This window comes from Canis lupus, chromosome 7 (assembly GCF_048164855.1).
Source record: "Canis lupus baileyi chromosome 7, mCanLup2.hap1, whole genome shotgun sequence".
In the NCBI taxonomy this organism is placed as follows: Eukaryota; Metazoa; Chordata; class Mammalia; order Carnivora; family Canidae; genus Canis; species Canis lupus.
Window position 1 is genome coordinate 23,412,471 of NC_132844.1, and position 13,831 is coordinate 23,426,301.

Here is a 13,831-nt window from a genome sequence, read left to right on the forward strand (position 1 = left end):
CCCGGCAACCAGAACAGAGTAGAGCAGAGCAGGTTTTTGAAAGCAGCAGCCACACACGTGTATGCTGAGCCATGTTGAGTGACGTGGGTTGGAATGGAATTATGTGTGTGAGTCACTTCAGAGATCTGTCCGGAGAGGCTTTCTGATGCCTGACAACTGACCTATTATTCTTGTTTTTTATTAGTTACAAAAAGAGAAGGGTAGGGAAAAACAGAAAAATTACTAAAAGGCCAGGAAAATGTGTGCTAAAAGAACTCTCAAGGGTCCTGCCACATAAAGAGGGCTTCTTCCTTCCCAGTAGACACCTCAGACTGTGGGAATCTAACTTCTCCCTAGAGAAGCTGTAGTAGCCCAAGAATTGAACTGTGTGCCCTGTAATAGGAAGGTGGAAAGACTAGGAATGTAGAACTTCAGGAGTTAGGGTAAGAACCTCATAGTTTGTGGAAATTAGTAGGATACTGAAAGATATTTGAAGCACACCTTTTGAAACTCTGGAAGTTTTTTGAGTGACTTAAATCCATCAGATTTACAAGATGTTCATAGGGAGAAATGTGATGACCTTTCAAAGTTCTGTTTAACAAAGTATCTTCATGCCTCTGTTTAAGGCAGTTACAGTAAATGTTGACCAGATGTTCTCACTCACAGAATAGAAGAAATAGTATCCTCCCTACATCTGAGGGTTTTCAGCTGTATTAAAGGAGAATTGTATAATAGTGTAAGATGCAAGGCACTGGAAAAAGGTACAAAAAAAAAAAAACAGAATTACTTCAGAAGAGATGGGGTGTATATGTGTGATGTGTTTAAAGCAGGTATTCAAAAGGACAAGGTGGCTTCACTAAAGCAGTTCATAGAAGCAGAAGGGTGGAACACATAACTCTTTCATAGGTCACTTCTTTAGAGGATTAACTTAAAAACATAAGGCAAGATCATTTCCTTCAAAGAGCTTGCAATATAGTTGAAGGATCAAGATAAAACCAATGAAATCAAAGCTGAACAACTCAAGAGCATTTGTTGTAGCTGCCAAGTTGTGTTGGCCATTGGCCATTGTTTGTAATGTGGGAAAGGACAGGATTTTCCTTTCATCTCTTCCATGAAGTTTAGACCACCTAAACCCAGCACCAACAGGACCGATAGGACTTTTTTAGGGAACACGTGGGGAGGGATCCTCCAGGAGAGGACACTGGCATAGCCAAGGCCCAAAATGAAGCATTCACAGGACATTAAGGAGCCAGCTTTGATTAGCACAAATGGCAGACTTGGGGAAATAGTTCAAATTACGGAGCCTCAGTGTCCATCGAAAGATGAATGGATCAAGAAGATGTGGTTTATGTATACAATGGAATATTACTCAGCCATTAGAAATGACAAATACCCACCATTTGCTTCAACGTGGATGGAACTGGAGGGTATTATGCTGAGTGAAGTAAGTCAGTCGGAGAAGGACAAACATTGTATGGTCTCATTCATTTGCGGAATATAAATAATAGTGAAAGGGAATGTAAGGGAAGGGAGAAGAAATGTGCGGGAAATATCAGAAAGGGAGACAGAACATAAAGACTCCTAACTCAAAACTCAAAAAAAAAAAAAAAAAAAAAGACTCCTAACTCTGGGGAACGAACTAAGAGTGGTGGAAGGGGAGAAGGGCGGGGAGTGGGGGTGAATGGGTGACGGGCACTGAGGGGGGCACCTGACGGGATGAGCACTGGGTGTTATTCTGTATGTTGGCAAATTGAACACCAATAAAAAATAAATTTATTATTAAAAAAAATACGGTCAGATTACATGGGACCTTACTATGAAAGAACAAAATTGAGACAAAAGAATTTAATTTCAGTCAGATAAGCAAGAGAAATTCACTGAAATGTGAGCCAAGAAATAAGGTGATGAAAAATAGTTTAAGGAATATCTGTTTAGCAATGGAATGGTTAATGGATGGAATGACAAACTATTCCTGACAGAGGGTACCCCTAGGAGACTCACCCTGATCCTAGCATGAGCTGAGAAAGGTCTGTACGCTGGTTAAAGGGCAGAGAGAATGATAACACCTTCCACAGATCCCAGAAAATTCGCTGTGACAACACACAGGTGGGGAAAAAGGCCATGGAACCTTGATCTGTATCTATGGTGCTTTATATATACCCAAGACACTGAGTACAGATCTGAAGAGACAAATATTAGGAATGCTGGCATGTAGGTGATGGCTGAAATCACCAGGACGTGATGTTCCTCAGAAAAGAGAAGATAAAAAGGGGGCAGGCAGGGACTGAGGTGGACTCCAACACTTAGACCTCTATTGCTGATTCCTCTACTAAGAATGAGGTTTACTCAGAATCACTGGCTTTAACTTTCCTTTCAGTAATTTGGGAAATATTTCATCTCCAGCAGTTTATCTCACTGCAGATGCATGAAGAGGTGCTCCCGAAATCACCTTTTAAGGGAGTATGCCTCCCAAATGATACTCTGAGCATCAAGTCTTACTTAGCACACCTGCATACAAGGACCCACAAGGATATATCAAATTTCTAGAGCACTAAGTCCCTGCTTCAGGGTTATTTATAATCTGGTATCACATGTTTTTAAACGCCAGGAACAGATTCGGGAAAGGTGATCACGTAGGGTTAAAACCATGGTGGTGAGTGTTTGATGGACATTTTTGTAGTACAAAGCAACACACAGACACACCAGGTAACACCACACACACACTGACTGCACATCTACACGGGCAGGGATCAATCTGAGCATCACTACTGGTGGGCCAACCAAGTATCAGATGTCTTCTGCTGCACACATTCATAAAATACACATCATCCCCAATGTATGTGCATAGCTTGACCTCAAAGCCTTTTATATAATAGCTTCCAGTTAGAGGAAAATCAAGGATTAGAGAAATAGGCTTAACAACACCATGAAGGTAGCAACAGGTCAAATCAAGGGGGTGGGACGTTTTACAGAACAAATGGCCCAATTTCTTCAATAAGTCAGTGTCATAAAAATGGGACTATGCTAAATTAAACAAGATTTAACAGATTTAAAAACCAGATGCAGTATATGGTCCTGGAGTGGTTACTGGTTTGGACAACCAGTTTTGTAACTTTTGGGAGGAAATTGGAGAAATTCAAATGTAGTCTAGGTAAGTAGATGAAGTTTTCTTAAAATGGAAAGGTGGTGATAACTGGAAAAGGCAGACTGGGGAATGATACACCCAGTATGATCTTGTTTGGTTAAAAAACACGAGAGAGAGAGAGTGTGTGTGTGTAAAAAGCCATAGGGACATGTGCTAAAATGTTAACAGTGGTGACCTGTGAGTGGTAGAATGTGATGTATTTTGTTTTGCTTGTCTGCATTTTCCAATTCCCTACAGCGTGCATTATTACATTTTTGTAGTAATAAAAGGATTATTTGAACAGTTCAGTGGATAGAAGGAAAGGAACGAAGGAAGACCTAATGAAGGATGGAGCATAGCATTGGAAGAATAAAACTTCAAATATGACTTTATATATGATTTCAGAGGTTCTGTGGGCCTCACTGGTTTTCTCCCTAAAAGTACCAGTGCTGCCCTCATGCTTTCTGGTCCCTTCTGTCCAGTTCAGGGATCTGCATTCCCCTTAGAAACTAACGTCCTTAAATCAGGCTGATCAGACTGGTATCTACGGTGTCATTGGTTAAGTGAAAATCAAACCAACAAGCAATAAAGGGAATAGGTTGCTTCTAATTCCTTCTTATTAAAAGTTTAGGACCTTTCTTCATATTTAAGTTTACCTTGGTCATTGAAACTTAGAGATGCCCTTGCCTTCCTGTATGTTTTCTAGAGTGACACCTCTGGAAATCACTACTGTTATTTTAGATGGAAACATCTCAGGTATTTTCCAAGTCTCTAACCCTAAGGCATTCCCAGATAGAGAAGAAAAGTCTCACCCTGAGACCCCTAACTCTGGGAAACGAACAAGGGGTAGTGGAAAGGGAGGTGGGGGGGGGTTGGGGTGACTGGGTGACAGGCATTGAGAGGGGCATTGACGGGATGAGCACTGGGTGTTATGCTAGATGTTAGCAAATTGAACTCCAATAAAAAAAATATACAAAAAAAAAGTCTCACCCTTCCCTCAAATCTGATGCAGCTATGAAGGATGGAGAGGATGCGAAGAGTTATCTCTCCTTTCCTGTCAGCCTGGTGTTCAAGTACTGAAACTGAATAAAAGGAGCATCCTTTCATAGATATTTTCCAACATACATAAATATCTCTAAAGGTCTGCTTTGGGAAGTCACTCAATAACCTTAGTATTTACGTTAGGCAAATCTTTGACAAAGATGTGTCAGAATGTTCAGTAATAAGGACATGTTTTTATTTTAATCAGATGGATGGTGACATTTTACAAAACTAACAGTAAAAGGCTTCTTTCACCTTTAACTGGGCTTTATTAAAAGAAGACACAACGAAGTCACCCCCTGATCCTGAAAAGCCTAGACCCCCGGGATCCCCTGGAACTTACTCGGCTTTCATTCCTTTCCACATTTCCCCTGCATCAGTTCATGGGAGCCCTGCAATAATAAGGTGATTCCCCTTCATCATGCCCAAAATCTGGAATAAGACAACTGACACGTGTATGATTGAAATTTCAGAAGAGTGAGTCAGAATAGAAAGTGATGCTCGAATGGATCTGCACCTGTAAGGCTCATGCTGGCATTTAAAACAACTTTTACCTAATAGGCAAACTAATACCTACTTTGTGGCCAACAGAGCACTGGTTCTTCCTTGCTTCCTCCTCAGGGACCTCCAGAAATGTCTCTTCTTTTAAGTTTTTTTTTTAAGTTATTTTTTTCTTAAATCAACTTCAGTTTGTTTACATGGGAGGTCTATAGTATTTAATTCTTCTAACACTCATGTACTTACTGGTCAGCTCAGGGTACCATAAGAAAATACCTCGGATTGGATAGCTTAAACAAAAATGTATTTTCTCACAGTTCTGGAGGCTTGAGGCTCGTAGGCAGCCACCTTCTTGCTGTATCCTCATATGGCCTTTCCTCTGTACACGGAGAGCACTGGTATCTCTTCTCCTTATAAGGAGACCAGTCCTATGAGATTAAGGCCTCACCTTATGGCATCATTTAACTTTAATTACCTCCTTAAAGACCCCATCTCTAAGTACAGCCACATGAGGGATTAGGGCTTCAAACTATGGATTTGGTGGGGGATGTAATTCAGTCTATAACAATGCACTAAAAAAAGATGGATTTGTACAAATACAGAACAACACATGTGCAACATTATGCACATATGTACAACCACATAACCATGTATGATGCAGTCATAAGAAAGAAAAAAAGAAGAGCTCCATGCACTGATATGGAATAATTTCCAGGATATATTTTAGAAGGCAAAAATAAGATGCAGAAGAGCACATACACTATATATGGTATGCTCCCTTGTGTGCAAGGAAAAAGGGAAAATAAGAATATATATTTATAATATATAAAAGTATATGTATAACTCATAAACACATACACACATTTTCAGACTTTATAAAAAAGAAACAGAAAAGATAAAGAATTATGAAAAAAGAGTGACCTATAGAACGGGGGTAAAAAGAGAGTGAAAAGTTTGAGATGGGGATCCCTGGGTGGCGCAGCGGTTTGGCGCCTGCCTTTGGCCCAGGTCGCGATCCTGGAGACCCGGGATCGAATCCCACGTCGGGCTCCCGGTGCATGGAGCCTGCTTCTCCCTCTGCCTGTGTCTCTGCCTCTCTTTCTCTCTGTGACTGTCATAAACAAATAAAAAAAATTAAAAAAAAAAAAAGTTTGAGATGAGAGACTCTCTGAATATATCTTTTTACTTGAGGTTGACTTTTGAACCATTTAAATGTTTTACATAGTCAAAAGGTTTAAATTTAGGCAAAAGGACAAGAAGCAGCAAACCTAAAAATTTAAAACAAATAGAAAAAATGAACTCACTGTGTTTTAAATTCGTTGGTTAACCACACAGAATAAAAGGATAAATTAGATTAAGTTTTGCATTTGGTCCTATGACTAGACAGCCTCAGTGGGACATTCTTCAAGACAGCTAGCCTGAATTTTCCAAAAATGTCAGTGTCATGAAAGTCAAAATGATGAGGGATTATCCTAGGTAAATGCAATACGTGACCTTTGATTAGCTCCCAGATTGGAAAAAAAAATCTGTAAATGACATCCTTGGAGCAATTTAGAAACCCTGAAGATAGACTACCTGTATGTTAGTTTACAATGTTATATCAACATTACTTTTCTTGGGTAGGAAAATGGTATTTTTGTTATATAGACTGTTCTTATTCTCAAGAGATATATGCTGAAGTATTCAGAAGTGAAATGTCATGATTTATTTTCAAATGGTTCTGAAAAGAAATGTATATGTGTGTGTGTATACACATTGATAGAATAGAGAGTGTACACATTTAGCAAAATTGAACAGTTGGTGGCTCTAGATTAATGGTATAAATGTACATCTCTTGCTTTTTTTCCCTATAGATTGAAATCTCCAAGTTAAAAAATTCAGGGCAAACAAATAATCAATGTGGATTGATTCTGCAATGAAAGTGCTCCATTCATTCAGGAAGCATGCATTGAGCACCTACTCTGTACCAAGCCCTGGTCTAAGTGTTGGGGATATAGCAAGGGATAGGACAGAGTCAATTGGAGTTCTTCTGGGCCTGTCTTTTAGTGGGGAAAACAAAAAAGAAAACAAGATAAGTCTAGATTGTGGTTAAGTGCTGGAAGCAAAATAAACAGGGTGATATGATGAATAGCCATCAAGGGAGAGGCAGTGTTTGGTAGGGCAGCCAGGGAAGGCTTCTCCAAGAAGGGGGCCTTTGAGCTGAGACCTGAGTGGCCAGAAGGAGCTGTTCATCCATTCAACAGATTTGTATTGAGCACTTACTGTGTACAGATCAGCCCTCTACCTTCACAAAGGTATGTTCCCTTCAGGGTTTATAAACAGTAGGACAGTGTAAGTTGGTGATCAGTGTTACAGGGGAAAATAAAGCAGGGAAGGGAATAGTTAATGAGGACGGGAGTTGAAATCTTAGATACAGTAGTTCAGGAAGGTCTCACCAAGCAGGAAATACACAGAGATCAGAGTGAGAGTAGAGTTGGGAGGAGACAGTTCATCATGGCACCTGATGGGCCGCTTAGTGACTGGCTTTGACTCAGAGAAATGGGAATCTTTTGGAGGATTCTGGCTAGAAGTGATGTAATCCAGCTTATGTTTCTAAAGGATGCCTCTGGTTGGTGGGTTGGAGAACGAGCTGCACAGGGACCGGGGCAGAAGCAGGGTTACTAGTTATGCATCTCCTACGATAACCCAAGCAAGAGGTGGTTTGTACAAGAACATAGCAGGGAGGGAATGCAAAGGTTTGGATTCTGACTCTGTTTTGAGGCAGAACTGCCAAAGTTCCCACCAACTGACTAGAAGTGGGATATGAGAGAAAGAAAAGGATCCAAGATGACTGAGCTTTTTGGCCACAAAACCAGAAGGATAGGAGTTGCCTTGAACTGAGGTGCGAAGGCAAGTCTACCCAAGGAGCAGATTTAAGAGAGGCAACAAGGGTTTGGGTGGGTGGATGGCAAGATCAAGGGATGTTCAGCAGTCAGGTGGAACGAAGAGGCAAAAACCTAAAAATCTATTGGGAATCTCACAGCAAGCTTGTGCAAGGATAATTAGGCTTGCCTTGTGTAAGTCTTTTTATAGAATGTTTTTATTTACAATTAAACCTACTGGCGAGTGAACTCTGTGAGCTCAGATGAAAAGGTGTCTATATAAAAAATAGTGAAAGGGAATAAAGGGGAAAGGAGAAAAAATGAGTGGGAAATATCAGAGAGGGAGACAGAACATGAGAGACTCCTAACTCTGGGAAACGAACAAGGGGTGGTAGAAAGGGAGGTGGGCGGGGGGTGGGGGTGACTGGGTGATGGGCACTGAGGGGGGCACTTGATGGAATGAGAACTGTTGTGCTATATGTTGGCAAATTGAACTCCAATAAAAAAATATATATATATAAAAAAAGAAAGAAAAGGTGTCTAGCTCCCACATGGAGCTGCTGTAGAGGGCCTCCCTGGTTCTGGGTGCTGAATGGAAGTTTCGGTGGGAAAGGAGGAATTCGTGCTGAAGACATGGCCCTATTCACAGTGACATGTGAGGCCGCGTTGGTGGGAGCGGCCCTACAAGGTTCAGCTGGAGTGTAACAGTGGTTCCCAGACATTTTTGGCCAATGACCCCTTTGACATGTGACCAGATTCCACAGGCTGTCTTTCAGTTTGAACCCAAATTTCCCTTCCTTCTATGCCCCACGCCTGCGTCCATCAGGGACACACATTCTAAGCATATTTCGTTCCTCAAGAGCAGGCTCTGGCAGCTTTGAAACTATTCATTCGCATTCCATTGCCTCTTCTGCTCTCCCGCCAAGATTCCGACAGAGGCTGCTCTTAAAATAATGAAGCCTTATTTATTCAGATTCTTCCTCCCCCAGGAAGATGCTGAGAGCTTTTCATGAGAATTCTTGAAAAATTGCTGAGGTTCTGTGGACTTCAGAAAGTGTACTTAAAATGGGGCCCTCCGTAGACACTTGTTGGTGGAGATGGTAGGCCTTGAACCCACTCTGCCTGGAGGACCCTCTCTCTGCAGCTGTAGTACATTCTACCCACTGTGGTCCAGCACAAGAGGACACTCCAGGAGACCATCCTTTCTAGCTAACACCAGAAGCAGAGGGGAGGTGGATTCGCCCTCTCCCTCTCATTCTTCAGACCTTTTCTTCCCATCTCCTTGGATTTATTTCAAAAGTCATGTTAGTGAAATAAACCAGCCACAAAGACAAATACTGTATGAGTCCACATATATGGTGTATCTAAAGTAGTCAGATTCACAGAAACGGAAATAGATTGGTGGTTACCAGGGCCTGGGGGGTAAGGGGAGGAAGAGGGGGTTGTTTAATGGTTACGGAGTTTCAGATTTTCAAGATAAAAAGTCCGGAGATCTGTTCCACAACAGTGTGAATATACTTCACACTACAGAACTATACATTTAAAAATGACCATGATGGTAAATTTTAAGGTACATGGTTTTTACCACAGCTTTTTTAAAGCTACTTTAGCAGCATTATTTCCATGGAAAGAAAAATACACAAGTTCTAAAACTTGAATGCCTTAGGACATAGCAAACAGGCAGAGTCTGTTACCCCATGGGATAAAGTTTTTATGTTATGACCATAGATGTTTCTATTACCACCTCCGCATGATTCTACAGGATGCACATACATATGGTGTGTGTGCCTATATATCTATGTGTAAAAACTCCAGCATTTTGTAGACATTTTTAAGTTCCTTTAAAGGCTCATCTGCACAAGGGACCTGATGTAATTTTGTCTTTTAAAGAAAGACCAAGGATGGAGTGCCTGGGTGGCTCAGTCAGTTAAGTGTCTGCCTTTGGCCTTGGTCATGATCCCAGGGTCCGGGGGTCAAGCCCCACTCCTCATCAGGGAGCCTGCTTCTCCCTCTGCCTGCTGTACCCCATTTGTGTGTGCACTCTCATGCGCGCTCTCTCTCTGTCAAATAAATAAATAAAATCTTTAAAAAATAATAAAAAAAAATAAAGAAAGACCAAGGAGCAATATGACATACTCAGGCTCACATAACCGATTACTGGAAAATCCAGGATACCTAGTCCCAGAATCACTCTTTTTCTTTATCTCAGGCAACTCCTGCTCTGGCCAGGAGTAGTTATTTAAGAGCTTGGATTTCAGTAGGTAGCAAGATGAGTAGAGAGAGTAGCCTCTTGGAAGCACACCAACCAGTTTAGTGCTGGGTAAGTTCCTAAAACCCTGAACCTAGCTCCCGGGGATAGTAGGATGGGAGTGAGTACCTGGTACATGGCACAGGGGTCTTCCATTCATGGTCATCATCACCATTCATGATAAGAAAAGGCTTCAGAGTCACCCTTAAGATACCCAGCATGCCCACTGGGTAGTCCTCTGCTAGGCTTAATGTCAAGCAGCAGTCTAGGGCAGCTCTACTTGGCACAAATTTCTATTTCAGCTCCTACTGTTACTTACTTCAAATACAATTGCCTCTTGGTCCAAAACCAGCCTCTTTTATGCTTCATACACACTTGTGGGCCCCTTTTCTAACCAGGTATTGAATTGTATAATTCCCTGGGTCCTATAGAGTCTGGCCCCTGTGGGTTCCTCAGTCTGTATTAGAAGGTTATTTTTGGATCTTAGGATTTACTTCAATCCTTTTTGGGGAAAAAAAAATGTATGATATTATTTGAAATTGTAACTTGCTTTGAGTTAAAGATTTCTGAAAGAGCATGATCATCTTAGCATCCAAGGCTTTCTTCCTGTTCTGTCTTAATAGAACTTAGAGGGGCAGGCTCTGTACCAGCATGGCCATCTGTGATCAAAGGCCAGTGTCAGGAGAAGGTCCCTCCACTGCCAGCTCCACAATAGGAAGCCCTAGTTCAATTGTTCATCTCAACTTTGTGTCTAGAATTTGAGTTAGAATCATTAATGAGATAGCAAGGTCACAGACCTGGGAAAACTGTCCAAAAAATTCCAACCCAGATTTGAGTCCTAAGCACTAGCACAGGAAACAGATGGCTACACAGGAGCTAGGATGGGTGATCTCCAGGAACCTAGTTGGCCCCATCATTGCATGAGCATCTCTTTTGCTTTGGCCTCAGGTTGCTGGTACAGAGCTGTGTTCTCTCCTAAGTTCTGACCATTCTTGATAAAATAGAGATATCTACCGTAAGTATCAACCATGAGTAAATCACAGTACTGACTTCCATGTTTTAGAGTTACGTCATTTCACTGCTTTCATTGCCTTGTGTCCTCCATCTCTTCTACCTGTGGTCAGATCATCTGGTTTCTTTTCCTCTCATTAGCAAAGATTTCAGGATTACCTGGTTCAGTACTAAACCCTGTCCAAGAGATTATTGAGGAGGAAAGGCTTCGGGCTATTTTCTCCTGCCATTTTCAAGGTGTATAGAATGGCAGGGTGTGTACGACTTTCATGATATTATTAAGTGGCTGTTATTTTGTCAAGCCCAGGAAAATACAAGATGAGGCATGCTGCTATCCATTCAAACAAAATTGTAGGCCCATGTGATTGACTACACTTGCTCCCCTGGCAGGTCTAAATAGAAGGAGCTTACTTGTTCAGTGAGGGAAAATCATGCCTGGAAATGATGCCTGTATAAATGTCTTGAAACTCAGTCTGCTAAGTCTGCATTTGTTTAATTTCAAGGTTCTGTAACTATACAGTTGAATTTTTGTTGAATAGGTATGATGGCCTTTGAAAACTTACATACTTAGGAAATCACTGACTTCTTTATTTTTGTTAATACTGCTTTCCATTACATTCTATCAAGACTCCCTGTGTTCCCTGTAAATTGTACATGATCTCAGCAGACTGGTTGGACTAGGCCAGCATTCCAAACTAAAGTAGGTTGAAGGATATGTCATTCATAGACTCACAGGAGACTTGGGGAAGTTCAAGAAAGCTGTTTGTTTTGCCAACTCCATATATCTTGCCAGTGGTATCCAGAGTAAATGAAAATACTATCAACCTTGTCTTTCTTCCTTGTCAATTTTTGTATCAAGTGTTTAAGGAATACTAAGAATCATAACTCTTAATTATTGTGGAGAAATGGTAAGGAGTGTCAAGGATTACAGGTTAGAAAATAAGGCATGTTAGAAATCATCTAGTCCAATCTCCCATCCAGTTTGGAATGCTTTTATTAAAATGATAGAGGTAGCTCTCCAGCCTCTGCTGGAACACTTCCAGCAATGGGGAGCTCACCACCACTCCAGAGCTGCCTCCATTTTGTCATCAGTGATTACTAGAAAATCCTTCCTCACTTTTAGCAGATATCTACATCCCTTACAGTTTTATTTGTGATCTTATTTATACCCTCTGGAATGAAAGAGAACAAATTTCATCTCTTCTTCTCGTAATAGCCCATTAGCTCTCTAAAGGCAGCTCTTATGTGGGCCCTGTAAATCTTGCTTTCTCTGGATTTAACAGCTTGGTTCCGTATATCACATGGATTCAGTGCTCATCATGATCCTTGTTGCTCTTAACATACAGCACTAAATGCTAGAGTCTCGATGTGATCTGAAGGGTAAAGTTATTACCCTGTCCCTGCATTATGCATCTCTTGCTGTAGCCCAGGATTGCATTAAGTTTCCTGGCATCTGTGTCACTGTACTGACTCACCTTGTTAAGCCAGCACTTTAACATCCTGTCCTTTTAAAGTTCACTTTTTTAATCCCCATAGAGAATTTAATTTCTATTTTTGTTAAAGTGAATCTTTACTCCATAATATTAGTCTGTGGTCATTGTTTGGAATCTTGATTGTCTTTCCTGAAGTATCTGAGCGGCTTGCCACTCACATCTTTTCCTAGTCAGGTATAGAACTTAAACAGCAGAGCAGACAACAGAAGCCTGGGTCACGTCACCAAACACTTTCCTTCAGGTTGACGTTGACATTGATCCATCATCCAGCTACTGGTCATTTAATTTTACTATCTTCCAGACCCCATTTTTTTTTCATATTATTCAAAGAGTGGCCTAAGAGATATCAGCTGCCTTGCTGAAATCCTGGGATGCTATTTCTACCGCATTCTCTGAGCAGTAATCCTATCAAAACCAGAAATGAAGTTATTTTGGCATGACTTGTTCCTAATGAAGCTTGAATCATCTGCCACTTTCCTGTCTAGGTTCTGAGTGGGTGATGGTTTGCCAAGCCCAGAAAGATCAAGTATACAGTTTAAATGGAAGTGCTGTTCAGAGGCTTATTAGTTTTACTCTCGAGGAGTATCAAAACTTTCAGAGAGCAGGTAGAAAGATTTAAGAGTGCCACATGCACATCTGAATTGAATGACAGTGAAAATACCAGGGAAAAGACTCCTCTATTATGTGTATACAATTGTAAAAATGAAAAGAAAACCATAGGGCGTCTGGCTGACCCAGTCAGTGGAGCATGCTGTTCTTGATCTCAGGGTTGTGAGTTTGAGCCCCGTGTTGGGTATAGGGATTACTCAAAAACAAAATCTTCAAAAAAAAAAAAAGAAAATAAAACCAAAAAAACAATAATGTAACTACAATTCTTGGGGAAATGGCTGATAAGATTGATATATGATTTAAAAGCAGAAATGGAGGCAGGATGTTAGAAAAACAAAAACTTTGAGTTCCTGAGCCTATAGTGCTACAAATCTCTATTAAAGAGAGATCCTGTTGAGTGGAAAGGGAGTAGGGAGGCAACCCCATCCAGGCTAGGAGTCAAGGGCAGGGTTTCTAAGGAGAAATATGTCTCCTTAGCACATCCCATGTCTTGATCATGGGATGGGTTTGTAAATCCCACAGAATGAAACACAGATTAAAAACACACACCAAGAAGTGCTCGCTTCAGCAGCGCATACCCGAAAACTGGAACGTACAGAGAAGATTAGTATGGCCCTGTGTAAGGACAACACATAAATTCCTACAGTGTACCATATCAAACACACACACTCGCCAAGAAGAGCCAGCCTCACAGAGCTCCCCCAGTGCATGGCCCCGGAGTTAAAATGCAGGGGGACTGAGGTCAGTTCCCTTCCAACATCAGTCCTCCTTCCCTTGCCTTCCCGTTTTCCTGTTTTAGTCTTTCTCAGATTTGGGTTCCTGAGAAAGCCCTTACAGGTCCTGCTACACGAGGACTAGGTTATACGAGCATCAGCCCATGATGGCCTTCGTCCCTCCAGCCTCTCCACTGTGGTCATAGAGCTGTACTTCAGTTCCTCAAGCTCCCTCTTTCCAGCACCAGAAATGA

The 13,831-nt window shown here is 41.3% G+C and overlaps 1 protein-coding gene and 1 non-coding gene across 7 annotated transcripts in view; both read left to right on the forward strand.

Moving 5' to 3' along the window:
• Positions 1-13,831, forward strand: part of BACH2 (BTB domain and CNC homolog 2) — a 359,456-nt gene that overhangs the window by 293,288 nt on the left and 52,337 nt on the right. The gene's annotated exons all lie outside the window — the stretch shown is intronic.
• Positions 13,420-13,524, forward strand: LOC140637433 (U6 spliceosomal RNA). Its single transcript, XR_012034546.1, has one exon. It is a non-coding gene; the product is annotated as a U6 spliceosomal RNA (small nuclear RNA).